The sequence below is a fragment of the Trichosurus vulpecula genome, chromosome 5 (assembly GCF_011100635.1).
Source record: "Trichosurus vulpecula isolate mTriVul1 chromosome 5, mTriVul1.pri, whole genome shotgun sequence".
In the NCBI taxonomy this organism is placed as follows: Eukaryota; Metazoa; Chordata; class Mammalia; order Diprotodontia; family Phalangeridae; genus Trichosurus; species Trichosurus vulpecula.
Window position 1 is genome coordinate 209,402,022 of NC_050577.1, and position 23,577 is coordinate 209,425,598.

The following is a 23,577-nucleotide window of genomic DNA, read 5'->3' on the forward strand; positions in this document are numbered from 1 at the left end:
TCTCAGTGTCCCAGGCAACTCTCAAAAACTATAAATTGCATAGCAGGTGCTGATCCACACTGATAGGGGGAATTTCCTCATTGGGCATTCTCTATATCAAAGAAAGCATACATTCAATCCAAAATAAAATATCTGCACATATACCTATTAATATATATGTATGCACAATACATCTGCAGGGCTTTTCAATATCAATTCAAGTACACTAGTTTAAGCAGACATCTGCTCTTCATCTCAGCATGAGTAGAAAATTATATATCTCATTTCCAAGATTAAAAATATAATTTCAAAGCTCCAAGAATCTGGCAGCTTTAGTCTGGTGGTAGCTGGTGGCACAAGGGATAGAGTGCTGGGCCTGAAGTTAGGAAGACCTGAGTTCAAATATGGTCTCATACACTTAATAGCTGTGTGACCTTGGGCAAGTCACTTTACTCAGCTACAGTTTCCTCAACTGTAGGGGATAGCACCTACCTCACAGAAGTGTTGTGAGGTTCAAACGAGATAATATTTGTAAAATTTATAAAAAGCCCTTAGCACAGTGCCTAACAATAGCAGGTGTTATGTAAATGCTTATTCCCTTCCCCTGGATGATTATGAGATATTATGATTAGTTCACATCATGAATGGTGCCCAAGTTAGTTCAGAATACTAACCAGATAACCAGACTTCTCCCCCACTTTCTTCACACAACAAAGAATAGTTCTGGCATTTCCCACCTTCTTCTCCTTTCTCTGCCCCACCCCACCTCCACCATAAATGTAATGAAACAGTAAAGCCTTTGTTAGGTCTCTTACTATGTACCAAGCATTGTGTTGAATGCTGAGCATATAAACAGAAAAGTAATACAGTCTCTACCCTCATTGAGTTCATATTTTAATTAGGAGAGGCAACACACATAGGAACTGGAGGGCAATGAAAAGGCCCCATGGTCCAGAGGGTACAGTGGCAGGGTACATGATAAAGTCCAGGACCACCCCCAGTAACGTCAGATCAGAGGTAAGGTTCAGTGGTCCACCATCTTCCTGAAAGATATAGCTAGTGACTCTGCTCAGTTAAGAGATGTGAGTTACCATGTAACCACTTATTGTTGGAAATTGAGTAGCGGACCCGAGTGTTAGAATAGACAGGGCTCTGGGTTAGCCCCAACAAGGATCAGGACTGAGGGAGTAACCATCCACCTAGGAGGAGATGTCTGGTACCTAGTGGGATCTGAGCAATGGGGACTCATTTGGGAAGGAAAAGGAACCCCACAGCCTGGTTCTTTCTGTACCACCAGATCCCATGGGATCTAAGTAAATATAGGTTATTTTTATTTTATTTTATTTTCAAAGCATTCCACAGGATGGTGGTACCCACAAGTGGGATGTGGAGAGAAAGACACTGTGATTTATGTTGCTGGGAAATCTGTGGGAAAGAAATATAGAAAGAGGTGAAAGTGCAATAGGGAGCAAAAGTCTATTGACGTACTATTAGGAAATGATTCACAAATGTAGTATTTACAAATAAGCACAAACTGTTCCTGTAATATTTGAAAAGTAAAGCAAGTTAAATAACTCTAGCATGTTCTATAATTTCAGATAAGCTTTCAAAACAAAACAAAAACAACAGAAAAGTTTCAGGGCCACAAAAATTTCATTAGTTCATAAAATTTTTAATATTCTTCCTCAAATTTACCAGGGACTGATTCCCTCACCTATCTTCATTTGCCTCTAGTGGTTAACTGGGTAGGCAAGGCCATGTGGGACACTGGCCAAGAGAATAGGGCAAAAGCAATTGAGAGTGTACTTCAAAACTATTACTAAGCAAAGTTGTAACACAGGCAAAACTGCCTTCCTAGACATTCACCTCTTCTTTTGATATCCTCTTCCTCCTCTAAATGTTTTCTATCATCCTCTTCAAATCAAATAGAACCCAGATCAATTCTAAAGTTGTAGAAGCTCATTTAGCCTGAATGAGTTTCTAGTCTAATCCATTTCTAAAGCAAAAAACTCCTCTCCAACTCTGTGCATATAAGACCATAGTCTAATGTGAAGGCACCAGTGTTGGGACAAAGGATTAGGGCACTTCTCCCTAAGTTATTTACTTCTGCTGTTGGACCAAGGTGTGTGGGCCAGACTGGGGATAGTCCCAGGGTGTCTCTATCCTGTAATTAAAAGGGGCCTATGCTCCCTTTTCTCACATTCTGTAGCTTATTAACATTAAATTGCCACTCCACGACCCTGAAGAAAAAAATATTTAAAACTTAGGTTCAGACTCACATCTAGGGTTTCCCCAAAAAAGGTTGGGAGCAGGGAGGAGTAGAAATGAACTCAATGAACAGTATAAATCAGGTATGGAACATTTATTTCCTACCCATAAAAGAAATAAGAAAATATAAAAGATTAAGAAGCACACTTTGACTCAACTTAAAACAGTATTCAATAGCATCATATTGTTACAATCTTTCAGGAAGCTTCCTTAGGGAGGAAAGACTTGTGATAAAATAAATACTGTGGTCTGGAAAGTTTTTCTATTTATTATCAAAGAACTCTGCGCATGTATTTGTAAATAAAGCAAGAGATTAGATGCCAAAGGATAGAGATCTAGTCAGACAGCATGATACAAAGGAAAGAGTAATGCATTTCCTCCATCTGCTATTTACTATATATGTGACCTTGGGCAAGTCACTTATACTTTCTGAATCCTAGTTTCTTCATCTATAAAATGAGGAGGTTGGACTAGATGTCCTCTGAGGTTTCCCCTCCCTCTAGCTTTAATCTATGATCCTATGGTTGCTGCTTGCTATTAGAATCATAGGCTGAGAGAAAGAAGAGGCCACTATTTGCAAATGAATATGTAGTACTTGTAGAATGAAAACATTCTGTGGTCCACATTACTACATTCTATGTTATTCTCAAAATATTTACTTTAAAATTTCATCTTTCTTTTCTGACTGCTCATGTTGAGATGTGTTGAGATGCTCTCTGTTGAGATCATTTCTGCCTTAATTCTCATGGCTGAAAGTGATCAGAATTCAATCTTCTTCTTATGGTTTTATTGGTATCACTATATCCTTGAATATTTTTATTGGCATTAGGATCTTGACAAACATCTAGTTGAATGTGCCTAGAGGTAGATATTTTTCTCCTATTCATCTGGAAGAAATTGTGATTCAATCACAGAGTAAGCCATATTCTCTTCCCATTCCATCAAATTGATAATATGATGTTCGCATTTGAGAACTAGTTTTCTATGTCATAATTAATGCAGAAATACTAGGACGTTTTAAAATAAATTGTCCTACCAAAATCTTCAAGTTAATCTTTATTGTTTAAATTGCTTTGGAGGTGAAGATTAAAAGTATATTAAATTATAGATTTTAATTACAGAAGGATAGTTAAGCTTTGATTAAACTTGTGACTCATTATCCATGAATGCACAGGTTCCTGGTCTTAAAATATAGCTGATTTCCCCCACTATAAGTGCAAACCCAGAAGCTAAATTTATTTAGAACAGGAAGTCTTTACTGAGTATACAGAGAGCAAAAAACATGCCAGGACATTCATTATATGCCATCTGCACTCAAATTTTAGCAGTATGCTTAAAAATCACAGCATTCATAAGTCTATCCCACAGTTTTCTTTTTAATGTTTTTTCTGAACTTAATAAATACCAAATAAAATAGGCATTTACATATACAAACTAGATGGATATTATACATTAAAATATACATAAAAATGAAAATCTCTTGCATACAGCTTGCTTTTCTTTTTGCATATATAATAAATTCATAGAACACTTTCCTCCCTGCCCCTGGCAACCACACTCACTCACCTAACTTGCACTAGCATTAGCAGACTACTGTGCTTTCTTCATTTGAAATGTTATAGTTGGAGTGCTACAGAGCTTTCACCTAGGGTAATGGCACTTAGCTTATCATCAGCAGAAACCTTTCCTTTCCAGAATCTAGATGAACTCTATGTTCTCTGGAAACAGGTTCATTGTATCACTGACCTCTTCATATGCAATTGAACTGTTCAAGCCTAAGATCCTTTCTAATGCAGGGCAACATCTCTTTTCTTATCTGAAGGCTTTTCCCTTTACATTACAAGGTCTCTGTTCTTTATCCTCTACAAATCTTCAGTTCAGTTTTCACTGGGGTATCCTCTTTTGCATACAATATGTTCCTTTAAAGCTATCCTATAAAATCTGTTTCCGTTTGAACTTCCTTTTGTTCCCTTCTGTGGACTTTTTAATGCTTCAATAACCCTCTTTTTTTTGGCAGCACTATCACTAGCTCCCCTCATTCCTCCCACCTATAAACCACCACAGATAATAAATAAAAAATACAATCCTTGTAACAAATAAATATTGTCAAGTAAGTCCATTTGTCACTTCAAAATAGGTACGTCTTATTGTGTAGCTTGGGTCTATCAGGAGATGGGTAGCATGCTTCATCACAGATCTTTGGAGGTATGATTGGTCATTTCACTGACCCCTATTCTTTCTTTTTTTAAAAAAAAATTTTCCTCCAATTACATGTAAAAGCAATCAACATTTTTTAAAAAATTTCAAGTTCCAAATTCTTTACCTTCTTTCCTTCCCTCTCCCCTCATTGAAAAGGCAAGCAATCTGATATAGGTTATACATGTGAATTCATGCATGTAATATAAAAGGTATGGTTTGATCTGCATTCAGACTCCATCAGTTCTTTCTCTGAAGGTAGACAGCATTTTGCATCACAAATCCCTTGGAATTGTCTTGTATTGCTGAAAATAGCGAAGTCATTCACAGTTGATCATCATACAATATTTCCGTTACTGTACACACTGGTGCCCTGGTTCTGCTCACTTCACTCAGTATCAGTTCATGTAAGTCTTTCCAGGTTTTTCTGAAAGCATCCTGCTCATCATTTCTTATAATACAATAGTATTCCATCACAATCATATACAAGCACTTGTTCAGCCATTCCCCAATTGATGGGCATCCCTTCCATTTCTGATTTTTTGCCACCACAGGAAAAAAAAAAGCTGCTATAAATATTTTTGTACATATTGTACATTTATGTATGTACACATATACATACATAAATATTTTGTACATATAGGTCCTTTTCCTTTTTGTTTTGGAATACAGACCTACTAGTGGTATTGCTAGGTCAAAGGGCATGCACAATTTTATAGCCCTTTGGGCATAGTTACAAATTGCTCTCCAAAATGACTGAGTCAGTTCACAATTCCACCAACAATTGCACTGATGCCCCAAATTCCCCACATCCTTCCCAACATCTGTTATTTCTTCTGTCATATTAGCCAATCTGATGGGTATCAGGTGGTACCTCAGAGTTGTTTTAATTTGCATTCCTCTAATCAACAATGGTTTAGAGCATTTTTTCATGTGACTATAGATAATTTTGGTTTCTTCATCTGAAAATTGCCTGCTCATATACTTTGACCATTTATTAAATGGGGAATGACTTGTATTCTTATAAATTTTACTCTGTTCTTATTTGAGAAATAAGGCCTTTATCAGAGAAACTTGCTGTAAAAATATTTTTACAGTTATAATTACTGTTTATATTCCTCCTACCTATTTTTCCCTTGTTTATCCTTTCCTGCGTCCTTTCACTGTGTCCCACCTCAAAAGTGTTTTTCTTCTAACCACCATCTCCCCCAATTAGCCTCTCTTCTATCAACTCCCCCTTTCTCTTACCTCTTTCTTCTCCAACTCCTGAGTAAGATAAGATAAATTTCCATGCCCAATCGAGTATGTATGTTATTCCCTCTTTGAGCCAATTCTTATAAGAGTAAGGTTCAAGTATTGTCTGCTATGGTAGATGAATGATGAAATGACTGAGGAAACAAAGGTTGGAGTTCCCAAGCATTTTAATTTATTAATCGTGCCATGCATACCAATTGCTTAACAAATCAGGACCAGGGACCTTCCTCAGCTTAGGGCTGGATCCCAAATACAGGGGAAAACAGACTTTTATGCCTGAAAAACAATTAATCAAATAAGGCCAATTAATTAAAAGGAAACAATACAACATTAGGTAATCTGATTTCTAATTAGAAGAAAGATTAGGGACTTTCCAAGTAGGGAAGGAAGAGTGAACAAATGCAATTCTCTGGAATCAGAAAAAGAGGAGTCCCATTCCCCCCAACTGTCTGTAAACAATCAAAGGAACATAGAAACAATAAATGATTGATCAGTACAAGGTCAGTTTTCAGATAAGACATATGAAATGTACAGTCGTAAAAAAAATCTCCTTGCATCAATCTTTGGATCTGACAGGGTTTCTTGTCAGCATAACCTAGATCCTTCTCTAAGTTGCAGGTAGAGGTGGTCCAGCTTCGCAACCATGCAGGGCTAAGTTCAAACAATACAATAAGATTTTCTCCCATTTGCCAAAATTGAATAAAGTTTTCTCACAAAGATTGAAGTTGGACTAGACCCATAATTGGGAACTGAGCTAGCTCCAAAATTGAGTCACAAGATGGAGTCAGTGGGGTTCACTCAATTCCCATGATTAACTAGTTGCTGTCCTAATCCCCTCAATTCCCTCACTGTCACTCTTCTATATTCCTCTCCACTGTAAAAGGTCTTTGTACCTCTTTTATATGAGATAATTTACTCCTTCTACCTCTACCTTCACCCTTCTCCTGGTGCATTCTTCTTTTTCACCCCTTAATTTTATTTTTCAATATCATCCTATCATAGTCAACTCACACCTGTGCCCTCTGTCTATGTAAACTCCTTCTAACTCCCCTAATAATGAGAAAGCTCTTAGGAGTTACATATATATGATCTTCTCATACAGGAATGTAAAATGTTTAACCCTATTGAATCTTTTATGATTTCTCTTTCAGGTTTACTTTTTTATGCTTCTCTTTAGTCCTGTGTTTGAATGTCAAATTTTCTATTCAGCTCTGGTCTTTTCATCAGGAATGCTTGAAATTCATTCTATTTCATTAAATATCAATTTTTCCCCCTGAAGGATTATATTCAGTTTTGCTGGTTAGGTAATTTTTGGTTGTAATTATAGCTCTTTTGCCTTCCAGAATATCATATTCCAAGCCCTCCCCTCCTAATGTAGAAGCTGTTAAACCTTGTGTGATCCTGACTATGGCTCCATGATATTGGAATTGTTTCTTTCTGGCTGCTTGCAATATTTTCTCCTTGACCTGGGAACTCTGGAATTTGGCTATAATATTCCTGGGAGTTTTCCTTTTGGGATCTCTTTCAGGAGGTGATAGGTGGATTCTTTCAATTTCTATTTTACTCTCTGGTTCCAAGATGCTGGGGCAGTTTTCCTTTGAAATATAATGCCTAAGCTCTTTTTTTATCATGGCTTTCAGGTAATCCAATTATTAAATTATCTCTCCTGGATCTATTTTCCAGGTCAGCTGTTTTTCCAATGAGATAGTTCACATTTTCTCCTTTTTCATTCTTTTGATTTTGTTTTATTGTTTCTTGATTTCTCATACAGTCATTAACTTCCACTTAATTCTAACTTTTAAGGAATTCTCTTCTTTAGTGAGCTTTTGTACATCCTTTTTCATTTGACCAATTCTACTTTTTAAGTTCTTAAACTGGGGGGTGGAGCCAAGATGGCAGCTGGTAACCAGGGACTACAGTGAGCTCCATACCCGAGTCCCTCCAAAAACCTATAAAAAATGGCTCTGAACCAATTCTAGAACGGCAGAACCCACAGAACAGCAGAGGGAAGCAGGGCTCCAGCCCAGGACAGCCTGGATGGTCTCTGGGTGACTTCTATTCCACACGGAGCTGGGAGCTGGGAGCTGGGAACGGAGTGGCGCAGAGCCCAGCCTGAGCGGCGTGGACCATCCGGACCAGAAGCCAGGCAGAGGGGGCCCTAGCGCCCTGAATATGTGAGCTGCGGCAGTTACCAGACCCCTCGACCCACAAACACCAAAGACTGAGGAGAAGGTTAGTGGGAAAAGCTGCAGGAGTGGAAGGAGTTCGAGGTTTGGCTTCCAGCCCCGGGGGCAGCGGAGGTGGGGCAGCTACAGCTGTTGTTACTTCCGGCTCCAGGCCCACCTGGTGGGAGGAATTAAGTGGCGGATCAGAGCAGGAGTGCAACAGCCTGCTGAAGATCTAAGCCCAGTCTGGACTGGGGGTTCTTGGGGAAGGAGTAGTGCAGGTCTGACAGAGCTGGCACCTCCCCCCCCCCAAACATGGAACATAGAACTCGTTAGTCTACAAGCAGTCATACCCCACTGAAAAACTCAAGGGTCAAGTTAGTTGGTTGGGAATATGGCCAGGCAGCGAAAATGTGCCCAGATTCAGTCTCAGACTTTGGATTCTTTCTTTGGTGACAAAGAAGATCAAAACATACAGCCTAAAGAAGACAACAAAGTCATAGAGCCCACAACAAAAGCCTCCAAGAAAAACATGAACTGGTCCCAGGCCATAGAAGAACTCAAAAAGGATTTGGAAAAGCAAGTTAGAGAAGTAGAGGAAAAATTGGGAAGAGAAATGAGAAGGATGCGAGAAAACCATGAAAAACAAGTCAATGACTTGCTAAAGAAGACCCAAAAAAATGCTGAAAAATACACTGAAGAAAACAACACCTTAAAAAACAGACTAACTCAAATGGCAAAAGAGCTCCAAAAAGCCAATGAGGAGAAGAATGCCTTGAAAGGCAGAATTAGCCAAATGGAAAAGGAGGTCCAAAAGACCACTGAAGAAAATACTACTTTAAAAATTAGATTGGAGCAAGTGGAAGCTAGTGACTTTATGAGAAATCAGGATATTATAAAACAGAACCAAAGGAATGAAAAAATGGAAGACCATGTGAAATATCTCCTTGGAAAAACCACTGACCTGGAAAATAGATCCAGGAGAGAGAATTTAAAAATTATTGGACTACTTGAAAGCCATGATCAAAAAAAGAGCCTAGATACCATCTTTCAAGAATTATCAAGGAGAACTGCCCTGATATTCTAGAGCCACAGGGCAAAATAGAAATTGAAAGAATCCATCGATCGCCTCCTCAAATAGATCCCAAAAAGAAATCTCCTAGGAATATTGTGGCCAAATTCCAGAGCTCCCAGATCAAGGAGAAAATACTGCAAGCAGCCAGAAAGAAACAATTTGAGTATTGTGGAAACCCAATCAGAATAATCCAAGATCTGGCAGCTTCTACATTAAGAGATCGAAGGGCTTGGAATGCGATATTCCGGAGGTCAATGGAGCTAGGATTAAAACCTAGAATCACCTACCCAGCAAAACTGAGTATCATGTTCCAAGGCAAAATATGGATTTTTAATAAAATAGAGGACTTTCAAACTTTCTCAATGAAAAGACCAGAACTGAATAGAAAATTTGACTTTCAAACACAAGAATCAAGAGAAGCATGAAAAGGTAATCAAGAAACGGAAATTGCAAGGGACTTACTAAAGTTGAACTGTTTTGTTTACATTCCTACATGGAAAGATGATGTGTATGATTCATGAGACCTCAGTATTAGGGTAGATGAAGGGAATATGTATATATGTATATATATGTTTATGTATATATATATATAAGTGAATGTGTATGTATGTATATATCTATGTGTATATGTATGTATGTGTATATATATATGTGTGTGTGTTTTTACATATATATGTATATATGTAAAAGAGAGAGAGCAGACACAGGGTGAGTTGAAGATGAAGGGAAGATATCTAAAAGAAATAAAATGAAATTAAGGGATGAGAGAGCAACATACGAGAGAGGGAGATAGGGAGAGATAGAATGGGGTGGATTATCTCGCATAAAGGTGGCAAGAGGAAGCAGTTCTATGGGAGGAGGGGAGAGGGCAGGTGAGGGGGGGAATGAGTGAACCTTGCTCTCATCAGATTTGGCCTGAGGGGGAATACCATACATACTCAGTTGGGTATCTTACCCCACAGGAAAGAAGAGGGAGGAAGATAAAAAAAAATAAAAGAGGGGGGGGATGATGGAGGGGAGGGCAGATGGGGGTGGAGGTAATCAAAACAAACACTTTGGAAAGGGGACAGGGTCAAGGGAGAAAATTCAATAAAGCGGGATGGGTTGGGAAGGAGCAAAATGTAGTTAGCCTTTCACAACATGAGTATTGTGGAAGGGTTATACATAATGATACATATGTGGCCTAGGTTGAATTGCTCGACTTCTTAGGGAGGGTGGGTGGGAAGGGAAGAGGGGAGAGAATTTGGAACTCAAAGTTTTAAAATCAGATGTTCAAAAACAAAAAAAGTTTTTGCATGCAACTAAAAAATAAGATACACAGGCAATGGGGCATAGAAATAGGGAAGGGAAAAGGGGATGAGAGGGGAGGGGGGTGATAGAGGGGAGGGCTGACTGGGGAACAGGGCAACCAGAATATAAGCCATCTTGGAGTGGGGGGGAGGGTAGAAATGGGGAGAAAATTTGTAATTCAAACTGTTGTGAAAATCAATGCTGAAAACCAAATATGTTAAATAAATAAATTTAAATTAAGTTCTTAAACTGTCCCAAGCTTCAAGTTTTTTGCTGCTCTTTTCAGAGCTAGTTCTGAGGATCTGTAAGTTTTCAGTTCTTCCAAGATGGTATGATCCAAGTAGAGGTATGGTCTTTGCTCTCCTGGCCTGTGCTGTGGTCTGTAAGCAACTAGAAATATTCTTTTCCACCCTGGACCTGTGACCAGGGTCCCTGCTCCCCTGAAGCTGCATGCTCTTCAGAGCTGATGCTCATCCTCACCCTGGGACTGCATGTATGGGTAATGCAACATAGTACTGTACCCAGAGCCAGGAAAGGGCCCTTGTAATCTCCTGCCCACTTGTCATCTGTAGACTGAGAGCTCTGGAAGCTGCTGCAGATTCAGTCACCCCCAAGGCCTGCTACTGGCTTGACAGGGTATGGCTGGACTGCACTCTATTCTCACCCCAATGAGACAGACCTTTCCTATCAATTTTAAGTTGTCTTGGGCTAGAAAATTGTTTTACCTTATCTTTTTGTTGATTCTGCTGCTCTAGAATTCATTTTAAGACATTAATTTAAAGTTGTCTGGAGGGGAATTTGGGAGAGCTGAAGTAGTCCCTGCCTTTACTCCACCATGCTGCAGAATATAATTTTCCCATTGATAAATTTTCTTAAATCTTCCAAAGTAATTTATATTTATAATCTCATTATTGTTTGGCTCATTCTCATAGTTCTGGTCACTTCACTCTGCATCATTTCATGCAACCCTTCTCAGGTTTCTCTGGAGCTAGCCCTTTCATCATTTTTTATACTTTGTCTTAATAATATTCTATTCTATTTATATATGCCATACTTTGTAAGACAATTCTCCATTTAACAGGCATCTATTTTATTTTTGTTTCTCTGCTACCACAAATACAGATGCTATGACTATTTTGTACATATGGGTCTTTTCCCCCTCGATTTGATCACTTTGGGATACAGACCTAGAATGACTGGGTCAAAAGATACGTATTGTTTAGTGAGCATGTTCTGTTCTAGTTCCATTTGAAACTCACTGGCTTTCTCTGGCTTCTTTCTTTTCAAGGTCATTTTTAATTCCTTTACCAAACAAAAGAAAATACTTTGAAGCAAATTGAATCAGAGTTTCAAGTGTCTGTTATCTGAAAGACTACCTTAGCTGGGTACAGAGAAGTTCATCATCAACTTGGCTGTGGGGAAATGAATTCTGAGGCCCAAGCAACTCCCAAAGACTAAAATGAAGGCAAGAATTCAAGTTTGCACTAGCATCAGGAACAACATCACCCACCAAATCAGAGGTGCATTAAGTATCGAAGCTTTTCTAGGTCAGGCTTCCATATTTTCCCACAGTCTTATTTATGTGCTTATAAACTGACATGGAATTATTAGAGGATTTCCATCATGAGGAGTCTTCAAAAGGCTTCCAGCCATATGATGCAGATACAGTTCATGTTCAGGTATATGTTGGATTAAAAGACTTCTGAAGAACCATCCAGTGCGAAGATTTGTATAGGTGAAGCATATCAAAGTTCGATGGGAAAAGATTCGTCCACTATAACACCAAGTTATATTTGAAGAAACAAGAGTGGTGGAATCTAAGGAGAGATGACGGGATTGCAGAATCACAAAATTAGACTTTGGAGAGCTGGAAGGCTCCTCAGAGGCCCACTAGTTCTGACATAGCAAAAGGAATTTCCCCCACAACCCAGTTTATGAGTGTCCACCTAGCCTCTGAATGATTTCCAGTGATGATAAACCAACTCCCTCCTGTGGCAGGACATTCTCTACCTGGGAAGCTCCAAACATTAGTAAGATTGTCCTGATGACAAGCCTAAATTTGCCACATTTCATCTTCTAGTTTCTGTTCCTGGTTCTACCCTCTGGATTCAAACAGAACAAGGCTTATCTGTCCAGCTCAGCATAGCCTTTCAAATACTTAAACACAACTATCAAACTCTACCTCACCCCAGTCTTCTCTTCTCTGGGGTAAACATCCCCAGTTCCTTTAAGATATTTTACCTGAAGTGGGAAAAGGACCCATATGTACAAAAATATTTATAGCGGCTCTTTTTGCGGTAGCTAAGAATTGGAAATCAAAGGGATGCCCATCAATTGGGGAATGGCTGAACAAGCTGTGGTACATGAAGGTAATGGAATACTATTGTGCTATAAGAAATTGGGATGATATGGACTTCATAACAACCTGGAAAAACCTACACGACATAATGCTGAGTGAGCGGAGCAAAGCCAGGAGAACATTATACACAGCCACAGATATATGAATTCTGAGGACTAATTTTGCTCTTCTCAGCAACACGAGATGCAAAGACAACTCCAAAGGACTCATGATGGAGAATATCGACATCCAGAGAAAGAACTATGAAGTATGAATGCAGATTGAGGCACACTTTATGCTTGCCTTTACCCCCCCTTTTTTTCTCTCTTTTGTTTTTGGTATTTTTTTGGTTCTGTTTCTTCTTTCTCATGATTCATTCCATTGGTCATAATTCTTCTCCACAACTTGACTAGTGTGTAAATTAATTCAATGCGAAGTTATATGTGGAAGATATATCAGATTCCATGCCATCTTGGGGAGGGGGGGGAGGGAGGGAAGAAAATCTGGAACTCAAAATTATGTAGAACTGAGTGCTGTAAAGTAAAAATAAAAAAAATTAAAAATTTTTAAAAAAAGATATTTTACCTGAAGGTTTTAACTGCATGGATATTGATGTTTCAAGTGTTTCATTTAAATAATAATTCTCCAGCAGGTTGTCCCCTTTATCGTTTTCACCGTCTCATTTGCCTTTAGTTTCTACCTGTCTACTGGTAGCTTTCCAACAGCCTACAAATATGTCCATTTCTCCCCTATCCTTAAAATATGGTCTCTTATCTTTCCTCCATTTTATGACTAAACTCATTGACCAGGCCATCTATAATAGATGTGGGCATTTCCTGGTCTCTCATTCTTTTCTTAACTCTCTGCAGTTTGGCTTCTGGCCTCATCATTCAACTGAAACCACTCTCTCCAAAATTATTAATGATCTTTTACTTGCCAGATCTAATGACCTTGTTAATTAATCTAATGGCCTTATTGATCTTCATCTTTCTTGACTTATCTGTAGCCTTTAACGCTGAGACGAATGAAAAGTCTGAGACAGAGTTTCTGGGTAATTAATAGCATATTTATTAACTAGGCTAGCAAATAATCAATAAATTGAGGTCAGTGGTTTCCCTGGTAACCAAAGACCAACCTTGGAGATCACTGAATGCTTAAATACATTTGGAAAAATAGGTGTTCCGCACAGGAGGGGATCAACTCTGATTGGTGAACAATCAATGAAGGGGGTATATGAGGAGGTGGGTGGAAAGCCTTCAGGTACTCCTGCTGAGAATGTGGCTAGATGAAACTCATATATCTGGGTCCTGCCCAAGATAGAGGAGAGTGTTTCTGTAGGGTTAGGCCAATCTTATCATCCCGGTCCTTCATAAACTGATTGACCTAGAAGGACTAGTCTTTAAATAAGGAAGGAAAAAAACATGAACCATGATATTAATAACTGGTTATTAATAGAAAAAATAATAATTTCTCCCAACACTGTTTATTACCCTCTTCTCCTTGATACTCTCTTCTCTCTAGGTCTTCATGACAATATTTTTCCAATTTTTCTCCTACCTACCTGACTTATCCCTCATAGGTGTCTTTACTGCATCTTCATTCTAGTCATGCCCGTAAGTATACCATTGGGATTTATCCTAGGCATTCTTCTCTTTTTGCTCCATACTACTTCACTTGGTGATCTCATTAGATCCCACGGTCAGAGGAGGAAGATTGATTTTTTTGTGAAGGCAAACTAGGCCATCTTTTGCCTCAATTCTTACTAGCCTTAAATTACTGAATGGGCATTGCCTCAGACAAACTGAGCCCTGGGAAAGAGCTTCACTTAAGACGAAGGTCTCCCACTGTATCCAGGGCCGTCACCAGTCATTTTGACCTATGTCTTGGCACTGGACTCTGATGACTCTGAAGGAGAGAGTGAGGCTGATGACTGTATAGTTTTGCCTCACTTAAATCCAATTCATTTGCAAGTCAAGACATTTTCCTCCTGATGTCATTGGTCCTATTCGAGAATAAAGGATGAACAACAACAACAGCTCCCATGGATTCAATTATCATCTCTATGCAGATGACTGCCAATCTACTTGTCCAGTTTTAACCTATCTACTGACCTCCAGTGTCTCATTTCCAGTTGCCTATTGGTAATATCAAACTGGATGTCCTGTAGAAATCTTAACTCAACATGTCTAAAACTGAACTCATTATCTTCCTCCCTGAGCCTTTCCCTCTTCCTAATTTCCCTCTGTCAAGGGCATCATCATCCTCCCAGTCCCCCAGGCTTGCAAGTTTACTTTATCTCTCTCCATAACTAATTTGTTGCCAAGGGTTGTTGGTTTTGTCTTTATAACCACTCTGGCCTATGCCTCCTTTCTCCTCTAACACTACCCACCACCTTGGTAGAGGTCCTCATCACCTCAAACTGAGACTCCTGCAGCAGCCTGCTGGTCGGTCTCTTCCCTCTCTAGTCCACCTTCCACTCTGCTTTCAAAATGATCTTCCTAAAACTCTCATCTGACCATATCACCCCCTTACTCAATAAACTCCTTTGACTTCCTCTCCCTTCTAGGATTAAATATAAAAACTGATGTTGGGAATTCAAAGCCATTCATAACCTGCCCACCTTACCCACTACCTTTCCAGTTTTCCTATAATTGAATCTACCACTCCTCTCAACCATGTATTCTCAGATCCAGTAACACTGGTTTCCTTTATGTTCCTCACACAGAAACACAAGACATTCTATCTCCTGATTCCAGGCATTTTCACTGGCTGTTCCCCATGCCTGTAATACTGTTCCTTTTCATCTCTATCTCCTGGCTTTCCTGGCTTCCTTCAAGTCCCAGCTAAAATCTTATCTTCTATAAGAATCCTCTCTTGATCCCCCCTTAATTCTAATGCCTCCCCTCTATTTATTATTTCCAATTTATCCTATCTATAGTAGGATATTATATACATATTTATATACAATTATATACATATTTATATATATATAATAATTTATATGTTTCTTTCATTAAAGTGTGAGTTCTTTGGAAGCAGAAACTGTCTTTTGTCTTTCTTTGTATCTCCTGGTGTTTAAATGGACATTTCTCTAATTATTTAATTGACATTACTACTAATTATCCTCTAATTAGAGATATAGTGATTTGAAGGATTTTTTCATATTGCCATTGAAAGCTTGAATTTCTTCCTTTGAGAACTGGCTATTCATATCTTTTGACTATCTATGAGGAATGGCTTTTGTTCTTACATATTTGAATTAGTTCTTTAGATATCTTGGCTACCAGAGAAACTCGCTACAAAGATTTTTCCCCCAATTAACTGTTTCCTTTCCCATTAGAACTATAATCACTTTGTACAAAAACTTTTCAATTTTACGTGATCAGGATTGTAAAATATTCCATTTCATCTTCTATGATCCTCTCCCCCATTTGGTCATAAATTCCTCCTTAATCTATGGTTGTGAAAGGTATTTTCTTCCCTGATTCTCTAATTGTTTTATGATATAACCTTTTATATCTAGGTCATTTATCTATTTGCATTTACTGTGACATACGGTGTGAAATATTAGTATAAACTTAATTCTTGTCCGACTGATTTCCATTTTTTTTTAGCATTTTGGGGTTCTTACTCTGGTAGTTGGGGGCATTTGTATGATCTGTATGCTACTTTTATCTTACTTTAGATTATTGTATACCTACTTTTTTCAACTGATCAGCTTTTCTATTTCTTAACCAGTACAAATAGTTTTGACAATTACTGTCTTATGGTCCAGTTTGATAAATGTTACTACTAGGCTCCATTTCTTTGTACCTTTAAAAAATTATGTCCTTTGAGATTCTTAAGCATTTCTTCCTTCAGATGAATTTTGTTATTTTTTTAAAGCTCTCTAAAATTATCCTCTGGTAATTTGATTGGTGTGGAACTGAATAAATAATATTTTCATTTCTTATTATATTGGTAACTAAGCTATGAGTAGTTAATGTTTCTCCAATTATTTAAGTCAGTCTTCAATTATGTGTGTGCATCTTTTCTAGGTGTATTTATATAGTTTCTATGTATGTATCCTGTTACACAGACTCTCAAAAATTTTCTAGAATCTACTATTTTGAGCTGGATTTTTCTATCTCATTGTGACTGGTTTTGTTGATAACACTAAAAAAGTCAATATTTATGTGAGTTTATCTTATATTTTGCAACTTTGTTGAAGTTATTGTTTCAATTAATTAAAACTTTAGACTTCTTATAGACTGTTATGTTATCTGCAAAATGTGATAATTTTGTTTCTTTGCTTATGCTTATTCTCTTGATTTGTTTTCCTTGTCTTGTTCTATCTAGTATTTCTAACACTATACCAAATAATGGGGTTGTTTTTATCTATTTTATTAGCTTTTAAACTTTAACTTTTTCTTCCTTGTTATTAGCTGTATTTTTTTAACCTGGAATTCCTGGATTTTAGCTATGAAGTTCCTGGAAGTTTTCATTTAGATGTTTTTCAGGAGGTGAATTCTTTCTATTTTCTCCTTGCCCTCTGGTTCTAAAAGTTCTGAACAATTCTGAATTTTTTTGGTCATGATTTTCAATTAGTCTTATATTTTAAATTATCTCTCCCTGAACCGTTTTATAAAACAATTGTTTTTTTTTAATTGGATATGGCTTATATTTTCTTCTCTTTTTCAATTTTTTAATTTTTTTCTCATATTTCTGATTTTCTAATGAAGTCACTGATTTCTGTTTCATCCATTCCAATTTTCAGGGGGTCCACTGCTGTGACAAAATTTTGTATTTCTACTAAACTCTTTATTTGCCTTCCCAATATTTCCTCTAGAGCTCTCTTTTAATTTATAACATTCTTTTTAATCCCTCTCTTTAAAAAAAATCTTTCCTAGAAATTCTAATAGACCTCATGGACTTTTATCTAAGGCTCTGCCTATAGGGGCTATGGTTAAAGGCTCTTTCCTCTAGATAGATACATGCATTAAGTACTTTACTATACGCCAGGCAGGACAGGTAGGTGGAGCAATGGATAGAGCACCATGCCTGAAGTCAGGAAGACCCAAGTCCAAATCTGTCCTCAGCTACTTACTAGCTATGTGACCCTGGGCAAGTCACTTAAGCCTGTTTGTCTTATTCATCTGTAAAATAATCTAGAGAAGTCAAATGGAACTAAAATGACTGAACAACAAATATGCCAAGCACTGTGGTAAATGATGAGATACAAATACAAGAGAACAAGATGATCTCTATCAGGAGCAGTCTGGAGTTAGCTCATACCAGCTTAAGAAAGTCAATGTTAAATTTGCAGCGTAAGCATTTATATATTGGAAATGAGCAAGAAAAAAAAAAATCAAAAAACTACGAACCAGGGTTTGATTTGTTATTTTGCTGATTGTCTAGACTTAAGAAAGTGATAGAGAAAATGTTAAGAGTAAGGATTAACCTCAGTGTGTTGTGTGTGTGTACATGTATTAGAGAGCTAGTTGTTACGCATTTACCAGTACAGCTCTAGTCCCTACTCTTATGAGCCTTGATAGAAGACAGACCCAGAAAAGGGATTTGAAAAGTGGGGAAGGAACAAGGTTGCTGGCGAAGAAGTAGAACAGTCTAGAGAGTGACTTGAACATGACTAGGACATCTTGTGAAATAATGATCCCGGTCAGAGATTCATCAATCAGAAGAGCAGTCCCCAGGGCGAAGGAATCTTGAGATGAGCAAGGCTACTGGTAAGGAAGTGGAGGAGTCCAGATAGGATTGTATCCTGAAAGTCCCTGTTTCCCTTAAATTTATTTATCATCAGTGCCCTCTGTTCATTCATCTTTTCAGCTTTACTTCCTAAATTGGGACTTTTTGTCAAGGCCAGGTTCCTATTGCTCCCACTAATTTAAATGAGACGTTGGGCCCCAGTTTGGTGTTAATATGTATTGTCTGGGGTCTTGTCTGCTATGTGCAAAGTGCTGGCAGGTCTCAGGTTCACCCATATCTTCTGGACAATTGAAACCTTCAAGGATTTGTGGCGCATGTCAACTTGTTGAAAATTTTCATTTTCTAGGGCTTGTGAGTTGAACCTTTCTATCTTCGTAACAACTGTGTCCCAGCCAGTAGTCCTAGAGCTCCACCACGGATCCTCAATTGACCTTCATTGATGGATTGGCCAACTAAGGCATGACAAAAGCTGGGCCTTCTGATTTCCAGTGTTGTCTGACTAGAAGGCCTCTCAGTGCTGTGCTTCCTCTGTACAACTCTTCTGGCTAGGCCATCTCCTTAATTACCTGTCGGCTTCTGGGTTTCCCCTTTTGTGCTACTGCTATATTTGATATCTTTTTGGGAATACATGGGTACAAATTGGGCTGTTTTGGTCCTATTAATTTAAACATTTTGACTGGAACTCTTATCCCCCAGTTTTCTAAAATTCAGTGGCTGCATGAAAACTCAGGATGGAAGTAAGTAGTAGTAGACCAAGTGTTAGATTTAGAGCCAGGAAGATCTGGATTCAAATCCTGCTTCAGTTTGCTGCTTTGCTATGCCTCAGTTTCCTTTGCTAGCTCATCATTCACATCACAAACCTTGACTACGGGTATTCAGCAAGGCTTAGTTTTGGATTCCTTTCTGTTCTCCCTCTAGACTCACTTTCTCAATAACCTCATTAGCTTCCATAGGTTTAACAATTAATATTATAAAGATGATCTTTATGTTCAATTCGACCCAAGCTTTCAACCCTGGATTACCAAATGCCTAATAACATTTCAAATTGGATGTTCCAGTAAACTCAAACTTCACATGTGTAAAACCAAACATATCTTTCCTACATTTTCTCCTAAATCCTCCTCTCTTCCAAACTTTCCTATTTCTGTCAAAGGCACTGCCATCCTTTTGATGTCTTGGGTTCATAGTCTTATCCTAGACTTATCCTAGTCTTATCCTAGACACTCTTATGTATTCCATCAGTTGCTAAATCTTGCAATTTCTACCTTCACAATATTTTTCACATCCTGTCTGTGGTAGAACCAGGGTTCCCTTGTTTTCTTCAATAGGAATTAGTTTTCCCTAAAAGGTAACAAAGTTGCCCCCTGGGACTCAATTGGCTCCTTCCTCCCTCGTAACAACTTCTTGCTCACCAAAGGGTATTTAAAAAGTTACATCCAGGTGGAGTTGGGGTCACTATGTTTTGGTGGGTTTCTGAAGACCATAAAAGTCTTTCTCTGCATTCTTTCTCTGCAGACCAGACAAGTTTCCATTGTGGAGACAAGAGTAGAGTCCAGAAAAGTTAAGCTCCGCTATAGCCTAACATTTAGTGTAGTCAACAGATTAGGATGAGACAAGGTGGCCTTGCAGTTTTTATCTTGTTTGGGTTGGGAAAAGAGAGCTGAAAATGCTGAGTGGGGGATGATCAGATGTGGGTTCACTTAAATGACTCCTGGTTGGACGAATACTCCTAATTGTGTGTGGAGGAGTCCTGTCTAGTTGGCTTAGGCAACTAGGTGGCTCAGAGGCAGCTAGGTGGTGCCATAGTGCACAGAGAATAGGGCCTGAAATCAATAAAATCTGACTTCAAATCGAGTCTCAGTCACTTATGAGCTGTGTCTCTAGCTGTGAGTCAATTAATCTCTGTTTACCTCAGTGTCCTCAATGGCAGAATGAGGATAACAATACATGCCTTGCAGAGTTGTGAGGATCAAATGAAATAATATTTGCAAAGCACTTAACATAGTGGCTGGACATAGTATATAAATACTTTCTTCTCTTCCCTTTCTCTGGGATAGGGAGGAAACTCTTGTTCCCAAGGACTGGGTACTAGAAGAGACTGCCCTGGAAAGTAAAGAGTCAAGTCCAACATTCCCTGGTTGTTTACTGTTTTGTATAAGCTGGACTAACAGCACAATAAGACTGAAAACGAACAGGGAGAATGCATTGAGCAACTAGAGAGAGAGGACTCTGCTTTCAGAGACTGTGTAAGCTATGAGGCAGTGAATGGAGGTGGTGGATACCAGGTGACAGATCTCTCCTGAAAGAACCACTGACACACGTCAGTCAAGTACTCATTCTGTGGTCTTTGATAGAGAGGTTTAAGTTCTTACTGAGATCAGAGCTATGAGACATAGAAATTCCCATCAGCGGTAAGAAAGTTCCAGGATTCCTATTACTGCTACTGCTACTGATGACTCCCTGCCCTAAGGAGACAGGAGCTTCTGTGGTTGCAGAAGTTCAAATAGAAACCTGATGAGTCACACAGGAGCAATGGCTCTGAGGGCATAGTCTAAAGGAGCCAATTTGAGCCACTATAAACAGACTTCTGCAAGCTGAGGGAGTTCTTTTAAGAGAGTCAACTAAATTTATTAGAGCTTCCAGATAAGGAATGTTCTTTATCTCTTGGTAGGTATCTGAGATGTTTGCACATAACCCCCATAAAGATAATTTCTCATTGCAGCCTGCTCTCCTTGAGGATCTGAAAGGAAGGAGGCAAGTTTCTAAAGGAAATGGGTTTCAGAAGTGGCCCAGCCTATATCTCTCTCAACATTTCCTTTCAAACAACTTTAAAATAATACCTAAATAAAATTTTGGAGTAGCACAGCCAACAAAAAGTCAGGGTGAGACATTTTTCTGGCCTAAAAAAACTTAGGACGTCTGTAAGAGAGGTTTGTGATTCTGGGGTGGAGGCCTGTCTGGGGCACACCCACATGGAGGCAGCCACACTAACAGCGGCAGCATTTTCAGGAGCTCTCAGCCCAGAGACAGTAAGGGGGTCTGACAACCAGTCAGAAAGAGATTACAGGGGACCCTTTGCTGGCATTGAGTGTAGCTGGCACTGACTGGAAACTATATTACCCCTTTGCAAATCCGGATTGCAGTTGCAGAGTGTAGAAGAGCACATGTGGTTGGTCATAAGGGAGCAGGGGCCCTGGTAACATTTACAAGGCAGACAGGAGCACTAGTGCTTATGGCTGCAGGAGGGCCAAGAAAAGCACTAGTGCTTGTGGGTGCAGGGGAACAGGGGCCCTTCCTGGGTAAAAACCATAGCACAAAACAGCAAAGTAGGGACCATACCTCTCTCTCCCTAGATTACATTACCTTGGAAGCACCAAAAACTAGGAGATCACCATTAGCTCTGAAAACAGCAGCACAAAAAAGCCTGAAGTTTGAGATAGTGCCTCCTCACCTGCAGGTGACCAGAGCTCAACTTTAACATGAAATTTAAAGTTAAGAAACAGGCTGGGAAAAGGAGCAAACAACAACAAAAAAGGAATTTGATCATAAAAAGCTACTACAGTGGCAGAGAAGGATAAGATACAAACTCAGAAGAATATAATAACATGAAAACAACTACTACCAAAGCCTCAAAGAAAAATGCTAATTGGACCCAAGCACAAAGAAAAAAATTCTTGGAAGAGTTAAACACAGAGATAAGAGTGGTAAAGGAAAAACTGGGAAAAGAAATGAGACAAGAAAATTATAAAAATAGAATTAACAGCTTGGTTTTTTAACAAGAACAAAAATCCACTGAAGAAAAAAGAACTTCTTAAAAAGCAGAATTGTCCAAATGAAAAAAGAAGTACAAAATTTTACTGAAGAAAATAATTCCTTAAAAATTAGAATTGGGCAAAATCAAGGAAAAATAAAACAAAATCAAGAGACTGAAAAAATGGAAGAAAATATGAAATATCTCTTCTTAAAAACAAAAAATTAGGCAACTGCAAGCTAATGAAAATATAGGAGAAAATGTAAAATAGCTCACTAAAAAAACAAATGCCCAGGCAATTAGATCAAGGAGAGATAAGTTAAGAATTATTGGACTACCCAAAAGCAGTGATCAAAGAAAGAGTATAGACATCATATTTTTAAAAGCTGTCAAGGAACACTGTCCCACTATCTTAGATCCAGAGAGTAAAATAGAAATTGAAAGAATTCAACAATCTCAAAAGGAGGACCCCAGGAATATTATAGCCAAATTCCAGAACTCTTAGGTCAAAAGGAAAATACTGCAAGCAACCAGAAGGAAACAATTCAAATATTACGGAGCCACAGTCAGTATAACAGAAGATTTAGTTATTTCCACATTAAAGGAGCAAATGGCTTGGAATATGACATTCTGAGCTAGAATTATAATCAAGAATAACCTACCCAGCAAAATTGAGTATAGTTCTCCTTCAGGGGGAAAGCTGATATTTAACGAAACAAGGGACTTTCAAGCATTCCTGATGAAAAGACCAGAGTGGAATACAAAATTCGACATTCAAACACAAAACTCAAGAGAAGTATAAAAAGGTAAACATGAAAGAGAAATCATAAGGGACTCATTAAGGTTAAATTTTTTATATTCCTATATGGGAAGATGATAGATGTTAACTCCTAAGAACTTTATCATTATTAGGCCATTTAAAAGGAATTTACATAGATAGATGGCGTGGATGTGAGTTGATTATGCTGGGATGATCTTTTTTAAAAATAAAAATCAATTTAATAAATTTTAAAAGGACTTTTTAAATTAAGAAAGAGCAATGCACTGGGAGAAGGAGGAAAGGAGAGGGAGAATGGGACAAAATTTCTTACATAAAGGAAGCACACAAGAAAGTTTTTATAGCAGAGGGGTGGGCAATGCTTGAACCTTACTGTCATATGAATTGTTTGAACGTGGGAAGAATACACACACACACACACACACACACACACACACTCAGTTGCTTATAGAAATCTATCTTACCCAATAGGTAAATAGGAGAGAAAGGGGATAAGAGAAAGGGAGTGGGGGGATGGTAAAAGAGGAGTGTATTAAGGGAGACAGTGGTTAGAAGCAAAATAGACTTCTGAAGAGGGACAGGATAAAAAGAGATAGAAAAGAAGAAACAAAAGAAAATGAAATGGAGGGAAATATAGTTAGTAATCATAACTGTGAATGTGAATGGGATGAGCTCATCCATAAAATGAAAACGAATAGCAGAATGGATCAGAAACCAGAATCCAACAGTATGTTGTTTACAAGAGACACACCTGAAACAGAAAGATATACTCAGAGTTAA